Source organism: Dunckerocampus dactyliophorus, chromosome 3 (assembly GCF_027744805.1).
Source record: "Dunckerocampus dactyliophorus isolate RoL2022-P2 chromosome 3, RoL_Ddac_1.1, whole genome shotgun sequence".
Lineage (NCBI taxonomy): Eukaryota > Metazoa > Chordata > Actinopteri > Syngnathiformes > Syngnathidae > Dunckerocampus > Dunckerocampus dactyliophorus.
Genome location: NC_072821.1, coordinates 21,161,330 through 21,181,076, shown reverse-complemented (window position 1 = coordinate 21,181,076; position 19,747 = coordinate 21,161,330). Strand labels below are relative to the sequence as shown.

The 19,747-nt window shown below is 40.2% G+C and overlaps 1 long non-coding RNA gene across 1 annotated transcript; it reads right to left on the bottom strand.

The window, feature by feature from the left end:
- Positions 1-12,293: 12,293 nt before the first annotated feature.
- LOC129178651 (uncharacterized) lies at positions 12,294-18,553 on the bottom strand. Its single transcript, XR_008569823.1, has 5 exons — positions 18,454-18,553; positions 17,985-18,180; positions 17,844-17,887; positions 17,608-17,756; positions 12,294-13,387 (listed from the first exon to the last, which is right to left on the bottom strand). It is a non-coding gene; the product is annotated as an uncharacterized LOC129178651 (long non-coding RNA).
- Positions 18,554-19,747: the final 1,194 nt, after the last annotated feature.

Genomic DNA, 19,747 nt, shown 5'->3' with positions numbered 1-19,747 from the left:
CTTGTGGAAAATGGAGAGGCAGGGATGGAGGAGAAACACATAGTCATATCTTTGAGTGCAGAGGGATTTAGCATGTTTGGGTTCCTTTGTTCAATAGTTTGGGGAGGGTGACGAGCTTACGTGTGGAGAGAGGCCTGAAGAAACTGGGGAGCAAAACGATGTTTGTGCATTGGCTTGAGAGGTAAAGGGTGCGTGTTCAGAATTTATCTCATCTATGTGTTCATTACTACTTTGCATTTGAGGCAGAGATCTTAGGTACTCCTCTAAATCGCAGGAAGGATTGTTAGACACGCGTGTTATTAATTTTTTTCAGGGTCCCTGTGGCGTCTGTATGAATCTTAATGCTGCTGACTGGGCTGCAGCTTTATCGACTTTCTTTAAAATATGAAGAAGCTTTGCTGGAAGAGCCTGAGGTCATTAGCTGAAGAGTAGGCACAAATCCTTCACCGAGCTTGCTTCGGCTTCGCCATGTTAAATGTGCTCTTAAAATATTCATAATCATACTCTTGGCTGCACACACACACACGCACACACACTTGCACTCTCATACACACAGATGCATTTGCACACAGACAATGCTCCAGGGACAGAAGGAGATCAATATTAAAATATATTCCTGTACTGGTGTGCTGTTAATTAGCTGCGGTTCTTTTTAAACCATGAGGTTTGCAGACAGATTAACAGTATCTTTTTGTGCAACACCATAATATTTACCTCGACTTCATCTGTGTAAACACAGAAGGAATATATGTTAATGGATGTTGACATATGCAAATAAAAAGAAAGCAGATTGACGCAGATTCTTTAGAGGATCAAATATTGACAACTAAATAAGCAATTGTTTTTAATTTGTATGTATAAAATATGGTTGTTTAAATGTTGATTTGCATTGAATAATTTAGTGGCTGTCCCTAACTCCACAGTTGATGTGAATTTCTGTATGTTTGAACGTTAAATAAAGATTTTAAGTAGAATAGTGACATGTGAATCACTTTCAAATATACATTCATGTGCCTCTTGTGGATCGTATTTGCGGCAGCAACACAGACAACCCACAACTCATTATGTAAACTACTGTCAAGAAGAAGGGGTAGGCAGGTTTCTAATATTGTGGTTATTTAGCTACATGAGTTACTCTCAGTAGGATGCAATGCTGCACCGTGCTTTGTTGCAAACAAAGAAAAGTGTCAACACAAAATGAACATTACAATATCTGTAAAGGCAACATATGCTTTGAATCACATGAAATTATCGTTGTGGCCAGTGGGCGTCATTTCGGACACCAAAAAACAACTTGGTAGATTTTAAATGATATCAGATACTGTAGTTCTGGGTGATACCAGATTTTTTTTGGTTCAATACCAGTACTGATTACCTTTTGCCAGTTTTAGCCAAGTAAAACACAGGACATATACTGGCCATTTAACAACTTTAATGTGTATTTTTCCAAACATAATACAATCCTCCCTCGCCACTTCAGGCTTCTACTTTTGCGGTTTCAACCTAATGACAATTTTTCAAAAATAAATTAATGAATCATGCGTGGTTAAATACGGCCAAAAAGTGAAAAGTAAAAAAAACAAAAACAAATGTTGAAGCAAATTGTACATATTTTTTGCCTAAATTAACTTTAATTTTCAAGCATAAAAGTGACTAAATGAACTAAAATACAAATATAAGGCATTCAGAAGACACATTCAAAGATTTTGTGAATGCTATGTAGTATTGTACAGTGGTCACTAGGTGTCAGTAATGTTACTGTAATGTTCGGTGAGACACACAAACAAGACTTGATCACTAGAACAACAGGCTTTTATTAACAGTTCAAATGATCTCACAACAGGAACAATGGGCCTCATTCACGAACATCTTCTTAAAAGTCTTCTTAAGAAGTGTACTTAAGAAGGCGTGGGTTGGAAACTGCGCCACATTCACGACACGTTCTTAAGTATGGATAATCGTTCGCACCGGTGTTCTTAGGTTGATGAATGCCAACTGCGATGCCCGTGCATGTGAGGCCTAATTTGCATAGGTCACCGCCTATTATTTCCCATATCAGGTCAAAAATTTGCCGTGCGCAACAGGCAGCTGGAGGCGGAGATGGCAACGCGCAAGGGCAAGATTGAGAAGCAGCTGGACAACAAACGAAAGAAAAACTTCAATTCTACAGAAATAGAGGTGCTTTTACAAGGAGTGACCGAACACAAGACCACCTTATTTTCACGTGTATCCACCGGTCATCAGGCCATCCAAAAAGAGTCGGCATGGAGCACCATTGCAGGAAACATAAATGCCGTTTCCACGGAGAAACGCGCCACCGCAGAGGTTAAAAAGAAGTGTTTTGACTTAAAATAGATAAAAAAAAAAAAGATTAGACTGCACCAGAGGGATCTGGAGGAAAAGGGAGGTGGGCCATCAATCAGAAACCAAACCATTTCGGAAACTCTAGAAAATATTTACACAATCATGATGGAAAAATAAAGTCAAAATACATAGTTTGTGTGTGACAATTAATTTTTTCTGTGGTTACATTTGATTAGACGCTGCCTAATTAATACAGCAGCCCCGTGCTCTGGCTCAAGACGTGCCTGAGGGCTCATGTCGTTATCTGGGGGTGTTACGTGCGCAATAGGCACACCACGTTTCATTGCGATGTTATTCTGATGATCCTGCACACCTGCAAGAACAGAGAGGGAAGCCTGAAGCCTGAAACGGGACATCAAATATTCGTGGCTTTCAGCAAATAAATCTAATGGTCCCTTTACATTCTCTCTCTGCGCAGCGCACGTCCAGCCAGCCTTTTTTTTTTGATGAATTGGGATTTGAATATATATTTATCAATGGAGTATATTTTAGTTGTTTTGATGATAAATAATTGTTGGGATATTTTATTTGCACTACATTTTTTGGGATCAGGTTGCAAAATCCATCATGAGGGCGATTGCGCATTGAAAGTGCAAGCTTTGCTTGTGCGTAAGAGTCCTCCTGAGCGTTCGTAGAAGTTGTTCTTAGATCTAAGAACTGTGAGTTAAGAACACGTTTCGTGAATGCCAAAAATCTTCGTAAGAAGGCTTTAAGAACACATTTGTGCGTAAGAACGTTTCGTGAATGAGGCCCAATAATCCCAAATAAAAATGGACTATTGTTGCGGGTGTAACCTACGCCAAGATGAAAATCAACAATGAAGCCCCGATATCACTTCCTGCCCGCCCACCACTCTGCTTTCCTACATTTATAGGAACACAAATGGGCACAAGTCTTATTTATGCATTAAATGGCTTTTTTGTTGTTGTTGTTGTGTCTTCTTAGACATAACAACAACAACAAAAAAAGCCTTATTGATAATGCAAGTGCATTATGTGACTATATGGGTGTTATTTCCTATCTAGAGGGCTCTAATAATGCTAAAAAAAAAGTGTTTAGAATCTAATACAACGAAATATTTCTTCCTTTGTGGAAATGCACTTACCACGGTCGGGTCTGGAACCAGTTAACCGTGATAAATGAGGGATTACTGTAGTCACAAGAAATTACAATACTTAATTTTTATTTTAGGGCTGTCAATCGAAAAAATAATTTAATCACATTTTGTCCATAGTTAACTTGTAATTAATCGCAGATGATAGGACGTTTTTATCCATAATAAGTGTACCTTTGAAAGATCACTTTAAGGTTTTTAAATACACCTATCAACATGAAACTGGATCATACATTTTTCTTTATGCAAATTTTGTTTATTAAACATTCTGTTTTTTTAATCATCTCAATATAAAATGGACCTATAAAAACAAACACAATGTACAACAATTAGACATTGGTAAGGTAAAACTGTCCGTCAGTCAAATATGTCTCTTCAAGCAAATCATCTCACAAAATATAATTGTGACGTTACAAATAAAGGTTTGCAAAAACACCGACAAACTAAGTAAAATGAAAACAGGTGTTAGAAAAAGCAATATTGACAACTTACAAAAAATAAAGTGTTCAAGAACAGTCAGTTTACAGAACTCGGACTGCGCCCATATACTGTAGTGCACTCAGGCTATGGCTTATACTTCACTTCCAAACACAGTCACGTCAAGTCACACAAGTGACACACACAAACGCTCCTTTACACACACCATCCATCCATCTTCTATGCCGCTTATCCTCACTAGGGTCGCGGGTATGCTGGAGCCTATCCCAGCTGACTTTGGGCGAGAGACGGGGTACACTCTGGGCTGGTCCCCAGCCAATCGTAGGGTACATATAGACAAACAAGGATTCACTTTCACATTAATCTCACATTTAGAGTCGCCAATTAATCTAACATGCATGTTTTTGGAATGTGGGAGGAAACCGGAGTACCTGGAGAAAACCCCGCGCACGCACGGGGAGAACATGCAAACTCCACACAAGGATGCCCATCTGAGATTCCAACCCAGATCTTCCCGATCTCCTGACTGTGTGTGACTGTGACTGTGATCTCCAACATGCTAACCACTAGGCCACCGTGAGAGCCCTCTGGAATAACACCCGTATAGTCACCCTTACATTCACATTACCCAATATAGTAGATAAAATCATAAAAAATAAGCCATTTAAGACATATATAAAACTTGTGCTCGTATGTTGCTGTAACTGTGTGTGGCAGACAGGAAGTGACGTCGGACATTTATAGTTGAGTTTTAGCTTGTCGTGGCCGCAACAGTAGCCAGTGTTATTATTAAGATTATTATTGTTATGAATATTGTGTTATTATTATTGTGCCTGTCATGAAATAATTTATACCTACAATAAAAGCCTGTTGTTCCGGCTGGTCTCGCTCCCACCGGACGATTACTGACACCTAGTGACCAATGCAGTATACTACATTCACTCAATTTGAATCATCTTCTTGATGGCTTGCATCTGTATTTTAGCTAATTTTTTTCTTAATTTAGCCATTTTCTTGCTTGAAAATGCTTAATTTAGGCAAAAATTACATACAATTTGCTTAAATATGCATATCTTTGACTAATAGGTTGTATTCAACCACAGAACAACATGATTTATTGATGACTATATGTTAGAAAAACTTTGATAGAGTTAAGCCTCGAAATTTGAACCACAATGTGGTAAGGGATGACTGTAATAGATACTTATTCGATACTCGTGTGAGTATCAATATATCGACATCAGGGAATGGATATGCCCATCACTAATATCAGACCCAAATTTGGAGTAGTCGCTAACAACTATGGTCATATGGTATTTTTTTGACAAGTTTCCTCTGAGCAGTGATCACCTCACACATCTCGTCACACTCCTGGTTTGACCTGTAAAAAGTGAAGTGATCATTAGGGTGAACATGACCTGTGTGCGCGGTGCTATTCTTAGCAGAGGCAAAGTTGAACAGGGGTTAAGTTACAGCCCATCAAAGGATGTTTGAGACAGGTGCTGAGGCAGAGGCCGGGCCAAAGTAATCACGTTGCCACAGACTGCGACAGGCTGCCTAATTGACGCCTGTTTGTGCGGCACACTGCAGGACAATGGATCAGTGCTGGCAGATGTATCTGGATGGCAAATGATACCAAACACAAAAGCACGGAGAACAAAGACATATGGACAATGAAGCCAAGCACGTGTACTGTATGTCCAAAAAGGAGCAAATTCTAGAAGAGAAAGTAAACAGATTTTCAGACAACCCTCTTGTAATAATGATTGGAAATAAACGTAACTTATCATTATAAAGTCTAACAGGATCCACCTACAGGGACTCAACTTGAGTGTTACATAAGCACCACTAGAATCACTCGGTGCTGGAAAGCGTTGCCTTTTGAGTCTAAGCATGTTCTTATTTCATCATGCAAGGGATTCATATTTAGTTTATACTAGATAACCAGCAAATATTACTGTAGGTGACATGTAAAGTAGTAGACTACATCCCTGGAAAATACTCTTTTATGTCGGCGCTCCTAATTTCCAATAACAATCACACAAAAAACACAAATCATGCATGTTTTAATCTAAAACAACTGATCTGATCTTTTATTTAATACTAAGTAGAGATGCTCTCATGGCACCCAGAATTCTAGCCGGCACCTCTGTGTCCAGAACTTAATTTCCAATATCGATATCAACCGATACCGATATAGGCAGCAGCTCTTCCCCCAGACTAATGTCTGGTTACATCTTGTGTAACGAATGAACACATTAACAGTGATGCCATTGGATGTGTTTTACAATAAACAATACTTGTGCAAAATAAGACAAATACTGCAATATGCAATGCAAGTTATAGAAAGGTGCAATATTTCTTTTAACATTTTGTCTCCATAAAACAGTTATTAAAAATAATGACCAATAGTCAACTAAGATAACATGTTCTACTATCAACAAGGAAAATAGGTTAGACTTAATATACTCACATATAGAAATCCAATTTAATAATGTTTGCAACAATACATACAGTATTGGAAAGCTGCACATTTCGAAGTGGCACAAACATCCATAAAAGAACAAAGTAAACTGCAAAGTATGAAACGCTGTAATAACGCAAGCAGTGATATTATAAACTGGGCTCAATACACACGTCTCCCGTCACTATTTTTTGCTGTAGGTACACTACCAGCATGTGACTCCAAGTGATTCTTCCTGAGATGTGATATTAGATTAGAAGTATTGACGCTTTATCTACTTTTTTACCTTGAAAGTGCATATTCAAAGTCAGAGGGCAAAAGCTGGAAATAGACTGTGGACATATCGAGCTAACAAGCTTGTTAATCTGTGGAACACGACGTCTTCACTTGTGCACCAATGTCACTATCGGCAGAAAAACTGATACCGATATGAACCGATATCAAATTTTTAAGCCATTTAAGCCTGTCAATAATAACGGGTCAATGGTTCGGTCAATAATATCTGTCATCCATAATACAAGGCAACTGTAATATACGTAAATGTGCGCAAATACTTTCCTTTGTGTGTTTCAGTCTCATATTATGTTCCTGCCTACTCCCTGTCCATGTTTTGGCACCTCGTTATGTAGTATAAATAATAATGTATAAATTAGAGTAGTCAGTGTAGAGGAAAATATTGCCTTTTGGGCACAATATGGCCATGTTCACTCTGAGGTGAATTCACTTGTGTTGCCTGCTAAGTAGACAATTTGTTTTGAGTTATTTTCAGAGGACAGTAAATCTATGCTGTATGTGACTACTCTAAGTTATAACAATGCTTTACACTCCTGATCCAAATCTTAAGACCAGTTGAAAAATGGCACAAATTTACATTTGCAATATTGGAACATAATTAGGTTTTAAGTAGAGCTTCGAAGTGCAAAAACAAGAAACGGGCGTGAGATAAAAGAAATTTTGAGCAAGCAATTTATTGCAAACAACCATTAAAGTGAAATAGGTTGTTCATCAGCTGATAAAAAAATTTAAGATCACAGCCGATATCTTGGCAAAAATGTGGATGCAATGTCATTTTATGTCAGGTATTCACACTGTCGTGATCTCTTGATGGCAAAGGCGAAAAAGCTTTCTCTCTTTGAACGCGGTCCGATTGTTGAGTTTCACAAGCATGGTCTCATACGGCGTGCCATCGCTGCTGGGGTTGGACGCAGTAAGACAGTCATTTGAAACTTCTTAAAAGATCCTGAGGGTTAACAAAAAAGTCAAGTGGTAGACCCCAAAAAATGTCACCAGCGCTGAGCCAGAGGATCCGATTGGCATAAAGCATGCCCAAACCAATTTCTGAGGTGATTAATATGAATGGTGCAGCTACGCATTTAGAATTTCTTTTTTCTTTTTATCTATTTTAGGTGGTTTCAGGGGTTTTTGAGCTATGGTCTTAAACTTTTGATCAGATGATGAACAGCCTATTAGTTGAATCCTTGTTTGCAATAAATTGCCTTTGAATTTTTTGGGGCATTTTGAAGCTCTTCCTAACCTCCCTGAGATCCAACAGTGTAAAATGGAAATGATCTTATATGGTATAATAGTATATCCAGTATAGTATTATCTTGTGAGGAAATATAATAAATGCTTGCTGTAAAGGGTGTACTCTTGTGTATATTTTTGAGACACTGTATCAACTTCTCAGAGCGCACCACATTTGCACCCACCACTTGTTGCTAGGCATACTTTATAAACATAGACAGGACTAACTATTAATAAAAATAATAAAAATGTACACATTGTTATTCAGTAGCAGTGTTTCAGAGCTGCATGGAAGGCTCACTACTGGATTAGCTGTTCTACATGAACCTACAGTAAATGCAAGCCAAGGAGGATGATCAAAGGTTTTTTTTATTTGGCATGAACATTTGAATGAAGTGAAGCTTGAATCCGGTCTACTGGTGGTTCGTATTGATCTGCGTGCAGGGTAATGATGGTCTTTATGGCTACGCTGCGGTTAGACAAGCAAGTAGGAAAACTACTTACTCCAGCCCGCTGTTATCACTGAATCAATCCATTAGGTGCGGATTGAAACTGTGGTCACCATCCACAACACGTAGTGATTGTAAATTGAATTATTCAATATGCAACTCAGTTATGAGCAGCATGTTAAAACCCAAAGAGTGATGGATGTATTCTTCCGGCCACAGTGCATTACATCCATACATTAAATTGAAAATGAGAGCCATGACACGAAGCTACGAGACGTAATTACATGCTGTTTAAAAACAGTAGGGGCAGAGAAGAACTGCTTGTGTGTCTGGGAAAGAGACAACTGTTTGGCTTGGCCCCCTGTCCCCTCTTCCAAAGGACTGTGAAATCAGAAATTAAACGCTCTGCTATTGTGAAGCAAGTCAGCCAGATACACCTTCCTCTCTCGTAATTGTTTGTTTATTGGACTCTTTTCAAAAGCATTACTGAGAGAGAGTCTCTTGGCTGTGGGAGGAAGGTCACATGTCAATTAGTGTAGAAGGGAAGTAAAGCAAGCAAGTAAAGAAAGAGAGACTGGTGTAACAAGAGCATCCACAGTCAACTAAGTAACATGAAATATGTTCCGTGTGTATTCAGTTGCGTCTGTTATCCTAATATGTGAACATATGTGATGGCCATGTAAAGTGGCAGATACAGATGACTTGACCGACAATTAACAGGTCCTGGGATGGTGGCAGCACATTGACACAACCACAGGGGTCCTGACCCGAATGACCTCTTAACCTTTTTTACCTCTTTAGCCTATTGTCCACTTTAAATCTGGACAGTTTGCTCTTTTCCCGCTGTTCTTTTGTCATTTTTTATTGCCCCGTTTTGTGAGAGGAGGGAAACGTGCGCATGCATTATACAGCATGACTTACAGCTCGTGTAATGTCTTCAATGTAAGTGTGATATCAATATTCTTGCTAATCGGGCAATAAGATACACATAAATGTCAAATGGGAGGTGTTTGCAGTACTCGCTTCATCCTGAAGGAGTGGGGGCATGTGCATGCTATAAGGTGCTTCCATAGAGAGGAAAAGCCAGTGTTGCTGGAGAGCAGCAAGTGAAATGTAAGATAGTTTTACGCTCTGCTGAGTGAATGAATGCATTTGACTGCGAAGATGAAGGATCATATATCCAAAGCAAAAAGTGATCCGACTTTTACAGCAAAGTATGAGAACTTTTCCTGAAGAAGGATAGGGCATGTGTGCTTCTTTTACAGATACAAGGTAAGAACAAGGTAAAAAAAATAAATAAGTAGGACTGAGAAGTACATCAAAACAATATTTTACAACCAAAATTAATCATTCTCTTCTTTTTCTTAATGAGCAACCTAAATTAACACAGGGTGTTAATTAACATTAAAAACTCCAAGAGTCACCGCCTCACCAGCCGTGAACGCCACCTTACATTGCTGTACATATATCTTTAATAGTAGCAGAACATTTGAATCACACTTTGTTATGATTCATGTTTGTGATTCACGTTATGAGCAATGAGGTGTTGCGTTCACAGACACCATGTGATTTAAGTTGAATTCCCATGCATTTTCTGGGATTTCCGAGCACACGTCGGTGCTGATAAGAATGTCTACTTTTTTTTTTCTGTTTATTTAGACCACACATACGAGCTTATTAAAGATGTTGTTGTGGAGTGTCCATGAATTTGTTTCATTTGTGGTGATAATGAAGAAGTTGTTCCGAGGATGAATGGAGAGCCATGAAGATACCAGCATATCTGTGGTGTGCAGTCAGGGCCAGCGAGGCCTTCTCTGCTGACCTAACCACAACCAGAAGCACTGACCTACAGTACATTTACAACTTAAATTCTACTATTTCTTCCATGAAATTGCATTAATTTGTTCCAACAGTCAATTATATTTATTTTGGAGCATGTTTCTATACTGTATGCGCATGTTACATTTTTTGTCCAGTCAGATTTCAGTTTCTATGTATTGCCATGTCATAATGTGAAACAGGAGTGCTGGTCCATTTCACATACACACTATTAGCAACGGGGAGTTTTTATTATTATTATTTTTTTTAATCTGATTTCAGATTTGCCTCTCAGCTGGCCCACAGTGACATCAGCATTTTTCCATTCTCTGATTTGTTGATCACAGCAAAACTGTTCAGCAAGACAAGTTACACCCACAATGGCTAACTGAGAAGGAGAAAGTGACATCTCTGGTGAGTAGAAGTATTTATGTTATTTATTTTTTGGCGGGTTGAAAAAAGTTGTGTCCACATTGTGCCGGATTAGTATATAGTTGCATTCAGATGGGAACGCAACACAGCCACGGTTTTTCCACTGTAACTGGTTCGGAGGTTTTTTGGAGCTGGTTCTGAGAGCTTTGCTTTTCCATTGTCATGGTTCCGCAATCGAATTTCGTTTTTTTTTTTGGTTCAGCTGTGGTTCCAAAAGCTTGCTGGGCGAACCGTTTGCATAATAAGGTGGGCGGGTTTACCACAAAACACGAATTACCTGTTTATTACCTGTACATTGCATTAAACTAGAACAATGGAAAACACTCCTTCTAAAACATGGACAATGGAAGAAACATCGTCCGAAATACAGAAGAGATCTGAAATGGCGACAACAACCCGGCCAATTTTGGAAAGGGTCCCAGAGGAGATTGCCGCTGCAGCGTTTGTTTAAATAAATAAATAGCAAAGTCGAGAAATTAAAAAAGGACTACAGAGACCAAAAAAAAAAGGAAAGAAATGTGACGAGATTGACAAAGTTTTAGGCCACAGACCCGCGTGTCAGCTTAGTGGTACATTAAATACTATAATTCTGCCAAATAATTTCGCACGGTGGCCGAGGCTGGTTAACATGTTGGCAACACAGTCAGGAGATAGTGAAGACATTCGAATCTCCGCATCTCTGTGTGGAGTTTTCATGTTCTCCCCGTCCGTGCGTGGATTTTCTCCGGGTATTCCGGTTTCCTCCCACACATTTCCAAAAACATGCACGATATGTTAATTGCTAACTCTAAATTGTCCATAGGTATGAATGTGAGTGTGAATGGTTGTTTGTCTATATGTGCCCTGCGATTGGCTGGTGACTAGTCCAGGGTGTACCCCACCTCTCGCCCAAAGTCAGCTGGGATAAGCTCCAGCATTCCCCCGCGACCGTAATGAGGATAAGCGTCATAGAAAATGGTTGTTCGCATGCTAGCTTGCTATTGTGGAATAAATGAAATGCACGTACACCAGCAAATAACTTTTTGTAAGAAGTAACAACTGTCATGCAAATGTGTTCTGATTGAATATGTTTTTTTTAATATGTATTTATTTTGTCTTTATCTTTATCTTTAATTTGTTTTTATTTAATATGTTTATCTTACTGTCAGAAAACAATGGTGATCATCATCATCATCCCCTCGCTACAAGCACACAAACCCAAAGCCTCTATAATACCCAACAGACCCGAAGTGGTAGGTGGTGTAAAACAATATTATGAATAAAAGTGTAGCTGCACATTGATGTATTATGTATAACTTCAATACACTGTTTTTGTGCACAGGAAAAAGGAATGAGGACCTTCTGCATTATTTCATGGAGGCAGAGGAAAGAGCAAGAGCTGAGAACCGGCGGCTTTAGAAAAGATGGAGGCTGGAATGCAGGCCCTCAGACGGGTCGTCACGCTGAAGGCGCGCCAGTGAAGACTGAAGAAGACATTTACTCTTGAGCATTTGGCAACATGTGCATTTGTTGCTTTTTTAATATATTTTTGCAACTTTTTAAAATTGTCTTTGTTTACCTGTAAATAGTGTGCAGTTTCAAAGACTTCAATTAGTTGTGTTTCGATTAAAAAATGGTCAACACTTGAAAATCTGTGCAATGTTTTGGTATAGATATGAAACGACAGTAAGAATTTGAACAAAACATTTAATTGGTGTGTTTACGTGCGCACAATATGCCTGTACAAGTGGGTACAAATAATTTGTCAACTTTTGCAGCCCAACAACAACAAAAACAGAAAAAAAAGGCATAGGCACAACAGAAAGCCACACAATATTGACTGAAATATTCCATTGCTGCAAACAGGGTGTTCAGGTAATACTGAACAGGTGGCTGAACACTGTCAGTAGAGCCAACATTTTCATCAATGTAGCTGTCACTGTGTTCCTCACAAATAATGTGCAAAATACAGCATGTAACAACCATTTTTTTTGCACAGTTCAAGTTTACAGTCATTTCTTTTTAGCAGACACCTCCATCTTCCTTTCAGCCTTCCAAGCCCTGTCTCCACAACAGATCGTGCACAGCTGAGTCTGTAATCATTGGTCCTTTGTTGTGGGGTCAACCTTCCTGTGTCCGTGAAGGGCTTCATCAGCCACCTTTGCAAGGGGTATGCTGGGTCACCAATCAGGTAATACCCCACTAGCCTGAGATGTTTACTTTAGTTATACATGCACACTCCCAGGATATCCAACACAAACGTCCTCGAATTGTCCTTTTCCATTTACCACCGCTGGTAAAATGATAGAATACCATCTTTTCCGGTTGTAGTAGTCTCTGGCATACTCCTCAGGCACAATTATGGGAATACGACTACCATTAAATGGCGCACACACACTGCGGTGCTCCCCAGCGACTGTTAAAAAATACATCCATCTCTACCAACTTGTTAGCATCTGGGGTTGCCATGTGAAGAGGAAGCAGTACACTTGTGGCTATGTTGCAGTCACGCAAGCAGATGAACACACTTCATAAGCCAACTCCAAACAGATGGCTTATGGTCCTGGATTCTCCTTCAGTAGCAAGCTTCCACGCATTTTTCAGTGGGGACGCTCACACGGAAGGTTGCGTCCCTTCTTGCTATGCTATCTTCTGCCTAAACCGATCACAAATGTAGACAAACGACTCCTGGGAAACACAGAAGTTCGACTGGAACTGCATTACACTGAAGTCAGGAATAATAGTGTCCCACCGGTACCTTGAACGCGGATGAGCCCACACATGTACAATCTTCCGGGAGAATACCTAAACAGACAAAATAACATATTAGCGTGTGATGTAGCGCCGACCTCCAAAACAAAGCAGGAAAAAGTAACATTCTTCTGGTCTGTGATTGCTGCTGACATCAAAGAAGTTGGTACTGCCTAACGCTGTTGGGGAATTATAGAATAACCATCAGCTGCAACATCTCCATGTACGAGTCAGCCACTTTTGCAGTCGAGTATGGCGCGCGTTGTGCGCTAAGTTCCTGTGGTAACCCTTGTGACTTAATGACTCTCCAGCAAAATGGAAAATGAAACTAGTGTGGTTTCAGTTCAAACACTGGTTCCAGCTGAATCCAGCACCGACACCAGCGTTTGCTACAGTTGAAAAAGGGTAATTGTGAAAACGATGTAATGCACAAGAACAAGAAGAAAGAACGTATGCGTATAAGCCCGTCGTCTTCTGCACATCAAGACTTACGAGACGTGGAATTACTTCTGCGAGTCATTATGGAGTATTAGACGACAAAATTAAAGGAGAATGTCAACTGAGGTGAGTCATGTCCGTCGAAATGTTCAAATATTATGTTGGCTTGTCTTCTTCCTGAAAACATTTCTGTGTGGATAGTCCCTAATTACCTGCTACTGCTGCCACATTTCTGAACCGATTCAAGCCATTCCAACATCAAGCTGTTCAACACATTCAGGACATTCAGGCTACCTACATTTATACTGAAAAAAAATCAAAATGTTCCCAAAATTCACACTTTTCTGTAAAACTGCTATTAGCTACTACAGATGACATTGAAGGACTCCAGAGATTAGATCGTCAGCAATGCTCCACCGCCTGTGTTAACAGGAAGAAAATGGACACCATCCAACGCAGTATAGCACGTTACGTCAGCCTTGAAGCACAACAACATTGTGGGACATGTTCAGCTGGGAAGAGGAGGATTTGGTGTTACATTGAATAAACCAAATTGGTGCAAAGCTTCAGCTTCACAAAGGAGGAAAATGGTATTGGAGGTGCACCGTCAGGAGGAGCACAGGCTGTCTCTCTTGCCAAGCAGGGACAGTGGATGAGGTGGGAAGGCGTGGTCAGGATAAAGCTCACCTGGAGGCAGGTGTGGGAAATGGAAGCAAGAGACATCAGTTTCATCATAAGAGCAGTTCCCATCCCCCAAAAAGTTGTAGGTTGTAGGACCAGCCTCACACAAGGCCGCTACACCTCGAGGCACAATCAGGTCCTCAAGAGTCTGTCAGCAGCCCCTGAGAGCAAGAGGAACACCATCTACTTTTTGCTCCTGAGAGCTACCAATTCCATCTCTGTGCCAACATTCATTCGAGAAGGGCAGAAACAGCCTAACCACCCCCCTACCAAACCAGAAGCTGAAGCCATGGCTCGGGATTGGAAGATGCTAGCTCATGTTGGCAAGCAACTAATCTTTCCCCAGGAGATTGAAACCACCTCATGCCAGACTTGGTGAGATGGTCCCCTTCACTAAAGGTGGTCTACATCACTGAGCTCACGGTCCCATGGGAGGATTCCACCGAAAAGGCCTACGATCAAAAGAAATTGCACTACACAGGTCTGGCAGCAGATGCACAACAACGAGGATGGAAGGCCAAGGTCTATCCAGCTGAAGTAGGATGCAGAAGTTTTGTGGCCTCCTCTACCATCAGGCTCATGAAAGACCTTGGCATTCAGTGACAGGCTCTGCGACAGACAACAAGATCAGTCTCTGAAGCGGACGAAACAAACAGCTAGTGGCTATGGATCAAGCGCAAGGGCCCTTGCTGGGCTCAAAGCAGAGGGAGGCACACTTGGGACGCCAGGTGTTGCCGATGAGCTCTCTGGAGGTGTCATGGGCCTATCGGTGGGCCTGTCGGTGGGCCTATCATTGAAACACCAATGAAGGAGGGTGCTCACCTGACGACCCTAAAGAAGTTTGAAACTCACCCCATTCCTTCCGGGCCTTACCCAAGCGTATGGTGTGGGGGGAAGGGAGGAGGCTGAGCAACAGCCCGGTGGGCGGGGCAGTTTTTGGTCCCAGGTTGGGATCTCACTGCCTAGCTGCCTAGCACTGCCTATCAGGCCTTTTATGCTAGGTGTTAACATGCTAAAATTAGCATGTTAACATTGCTAGCATGCTAACATTAGCATGGTAGCATTTTAGCCATTTTCATAGGATGTTTACATTAGCATGTTAGCATTGCTAACATGTAAAAAATAGCATATTAGCATTTTTAGCCAGTTTTATAGGTAGACAGCTATATAAACACTTTTGTGTTAACATACCAGCGTTATTACGTTATCATTGTTAGCATGGTAACATTGGTAGACACATATATAAACACTTTTCCGTTTTCATAGGTAGACTATTATATAAACACTTAGCACTATCACGCTAGGTGTTAGCATGCTAACGTTAACATTTTAGCATTGCTAGCATGCTAACATTAGCATACTAGCATTTAGAGCCATTTTCATAGGTAGACACTATTATACTAGGTGTTAGCATGCTAACATTAGTATGTTAGCATTGATAGTATTCTTGAAGTCATTGAAACCCTCCGTTCAATTTACATTTCAGCACAATTCCACATGGACTACACATTTCAACATTCATTCTATATTCTACTACTCTTGCGCTTTCCAATTCTTCCTATACTTCAACACATTTGTACCTTCATTCAACAAATTTAGACATTCATGCTCCATTCAAACATTTATACATTTCAGTTCAGCTTCAGCTCATCTTCTAAAATATTTGTACGCTCATTCTACATTTCAACATTCATACATTTCAACAGTGTTTCAGTACAGCTTCAGTTCATCTTCCAAACTATTCCTACAGACATTCTACATTTCATCATTCAACCAGTTCTACAGCATTTCAGTTCAGCTTCAGCATTTCAATTCAGGCATTCATGCAATTTCAACACAATTCTATGGCATGTTTTCAAGGTCAAGGAATCCAAATATGTAGATAAAATAAACATAGGACTAATATTTATGGTGTAAATCACAATATGGGGGGAACTACGGCGCTTGGGGTCGGCACTCAAGCGCCATTTTAGGGCAGAAGTTTTGAGTTGTCTGAACCCTTTATCGCCGAGCCTTTCTATTTACACTTGTTATATTAGGCTAAGCGCCAAATTTACAAGGACCAGCAAGTTACTAATGCTCCAAGTTACTAGTAGAAATGAAAGTCAGGCGTATCGGTAATGTATTCGAAGATAAAAGGTTAAGTGGATGACATGGCGCCACATGGCATAGGGGTCTCGGTTTCGAATCCTGGGCAGGGTGAATGGCAATATATTTATTATTATCTATTTTTTTAACAATATTGGCCCTGTGCCGAAAAAAATTCTGTCCGGTTAAGTTCCCACTGAAGGACCAGGTACCAAATGCACTGCCATCCACTGAGTGCTGGAATTACACTGAATTGCTAGTGATGTGTTCAAATCAGAATAGTTATAAAAGTGTGGGGACGCCACACTGTGCATCTGTGCAGCCGTCATAACAGAGAAGTGTGGCTTGCCATGGTGCACATGTGTTAATTGCACAAAAGGTTTGGACCAAAGAATAATCTGTTAAATTTCGGTGAGTATCTGGATAAAAGTGTCATTTTACTTAAATGTGGTAATTAACATATTGATTTTAAAAACATACCGTGTCTAATGGTAGCCTAAGGCTTTCGCACAATATCAAAGAAAGAATATTTTAAAAGGTTTTTTTTTAAACACCTCAGCCATAGTAACTGTTGTTAGTTACTAATTTTAGCAACATAAGGCGTGTTGCCAACAGCTGCAGCAGCTTCACCAATAGGACCATATTTAATATACAAGTGAAGAAGTTGTTCGCCTCAACAATGGCAAATTATAATAACAATTGCTTGTATTTTCCTATTTGCTGTCACAGTATTGTGCAATATTGTGCAACTGTTGCATGGATATATAGAATACTGTACAATTTTAAACCTCTCATAAATAAATCCAGAGACGGTTAGCTGTGTGACAGCTGCAGGGTCTGAGAGCAGGTGATGCAGGGATAGAGGAGACTAATTTAGCCATATACTTGTAGCACTAACGAGACCTCTACCCTACCGCACACACACACACACACACATGCACACACTCACATGCGCAGTGCAAATCGTCTGTTGTGAACCCCGAGCACCCCCTTCCTTTCCAGTGTGTGCACTCGTGTGTGTCTTTGTTAAATGTGTGTATCCACGCACATGTGCCATATGGACTCACCTAGACACCTGTCAATTAAGAGGTAGACAAGAATGGCAATGACGTCTGATGAATAATTCAACTTCAGGACCGAGTTCTGCTGAACTTTCGCAGGGATGGTTGCCACCTTTCACTCCATTCTGATACGACGCAGACAATATTTCTGCAAACTGCAGAGCTTGTGTTAGTAACAATACAATGTTTTTAGGCTCCTATAAAATCACCAGTTTTGAAAAGACTTGAAAAAGATCATGAACCTTTGCAAGCATGAAGAGGTTTTATAAAGCTGAGACATTCATTTCTGCAGAGAGAAGTCACGCTGATATTTTGGCACTGGCACCATCATTTATAGCCTATGCTGGGCAAATGACTTTAAAAAAGTAATTAGTTGCAGTTACTATAGTTACTGAAACGGAGAGGGTTCTCAGGGTGTTGCGATGTCTCCAAGGATGCACTGGTTTGGAGCGGTCAAAGGTATAGATGTGTGTTCAAGTCAAAGAACACGGCAAGTTGTCCTCTGTTTGGTGGATTTGGTCAATAAGCGGCAGCAAGCACTGGTAAACTGTGGTCTTTATAAGGCTTTATGCTGTGGTACTGTAACAATATACAAAGAATACAAAATGTCACTGAATAAATAAACAGTAAATTAATATAACCAATATTACACATAAACATAATGATTAGCCAAAGGCACATCAAATACAGAATTCAATAAGGAAATTAAGACAATATGATGCTTATTAATATAATAAATCACTATACAGTTAGCTTGAATGCTAATGTTAGCATTAATGAACACAAGAGTTACACTGAACAAAAGTGTACAATAGAGCTCGCACAGCTCTAATAACAGAATTAAAACCTTACCTTTATGCATTCATGCACAGCATTAACTTAGGAAAACTAGGATGTGGTGCCTGTACAGCATCGGAGAAGTAATAAAAAAGACGTTTCAACTGACGTAACATGACACTACTGCGGTGCATTCACTGACGGCCGAACACAGTGGGACAAAACAACGCCCAAATCTAAACATTACCAGTGAAGCATAAACAACAAAAAACATGGTAAATTATGGGCTTTCTAACAGTTACTTTCCCCAAAACGTAATCGAACCAATAACAGAATTACCGCAATTTCTGGACTGTAAGACACTACTTTTTTAAAACGCTTTGAACCCTCTATCTTAAACACTGATGCATCTAATTTACGGCTGAAAGAACTACAGTTCCATGATGCTTATAATGTGTTTTGATCTGACAAATCCTAAGTAAGTTTGCTCAAGTGTAGAGTTACTGCTTGGACATAGGCAGGTGTGGAACTCTGATGAAAAACAACGTTTCACACTGGAAACACCGAGTGAATGTACGATTGCAAGGTTTAAAGCAGTGGTTTAAAACTCTCATTTGCGGCCCACCAAATCGTATCTTGCGGCCCGCGACTGGACATCAAAGAGTAGTGTAATTGCAGCCCGCAACATCCGGGCAAGCTCAGTGTTACTTACATACTTACAGGGGCAAGTAAACACTGAACTAACAGTGGTGTTATCACATGGATGTATTGTGAACTGTATCGTATCGTGAGGTACCCTGAGATTTCCAGCCCTACTCCCAATACTTGATGCGGCCCAGCCTCACCCAGACTCTACCTCCACTGGCCCCCAGTGAAATTGATTTTGAGACCCCTGGTTTAAAGTGTGTCTGTCTCTATAAATACCCCATGTTACAACGTGGACACCTGTCAAGTCCGGCCTATATATGTACAAATCTTTTTTTCTCTTTAAATTTGTTGGGTGCGGCCGCTTACATTCAGGTGTGCTCAATAGTCCAGAATTTATGGTACTCCTTCATAAATATAATTAGTTACCAGGGAAAGCAATTATTGCATTACTTGAAAAGCCTTCAAATAACCGGCTTGTGCTGGTGACAGCTTACCAAATCAGTGCATAATGGAACGACCTGCTTATGTTTTGTGTTGATGTCCGTGAATGCACCTCGCGTGTCACTAGTGCAGAATGAGGAAATGTAGTGTGGGTGTGGAGAAGATGCAGAGACCGTATGCAAGTTGGAAATGTTGTCAGGCTCAGGCTCTGTGTGACTCTTTCGGGACGCTACAATAATAACACCCAATATTTCACTGTCGGTAGCGGTAAAGCCGTTGA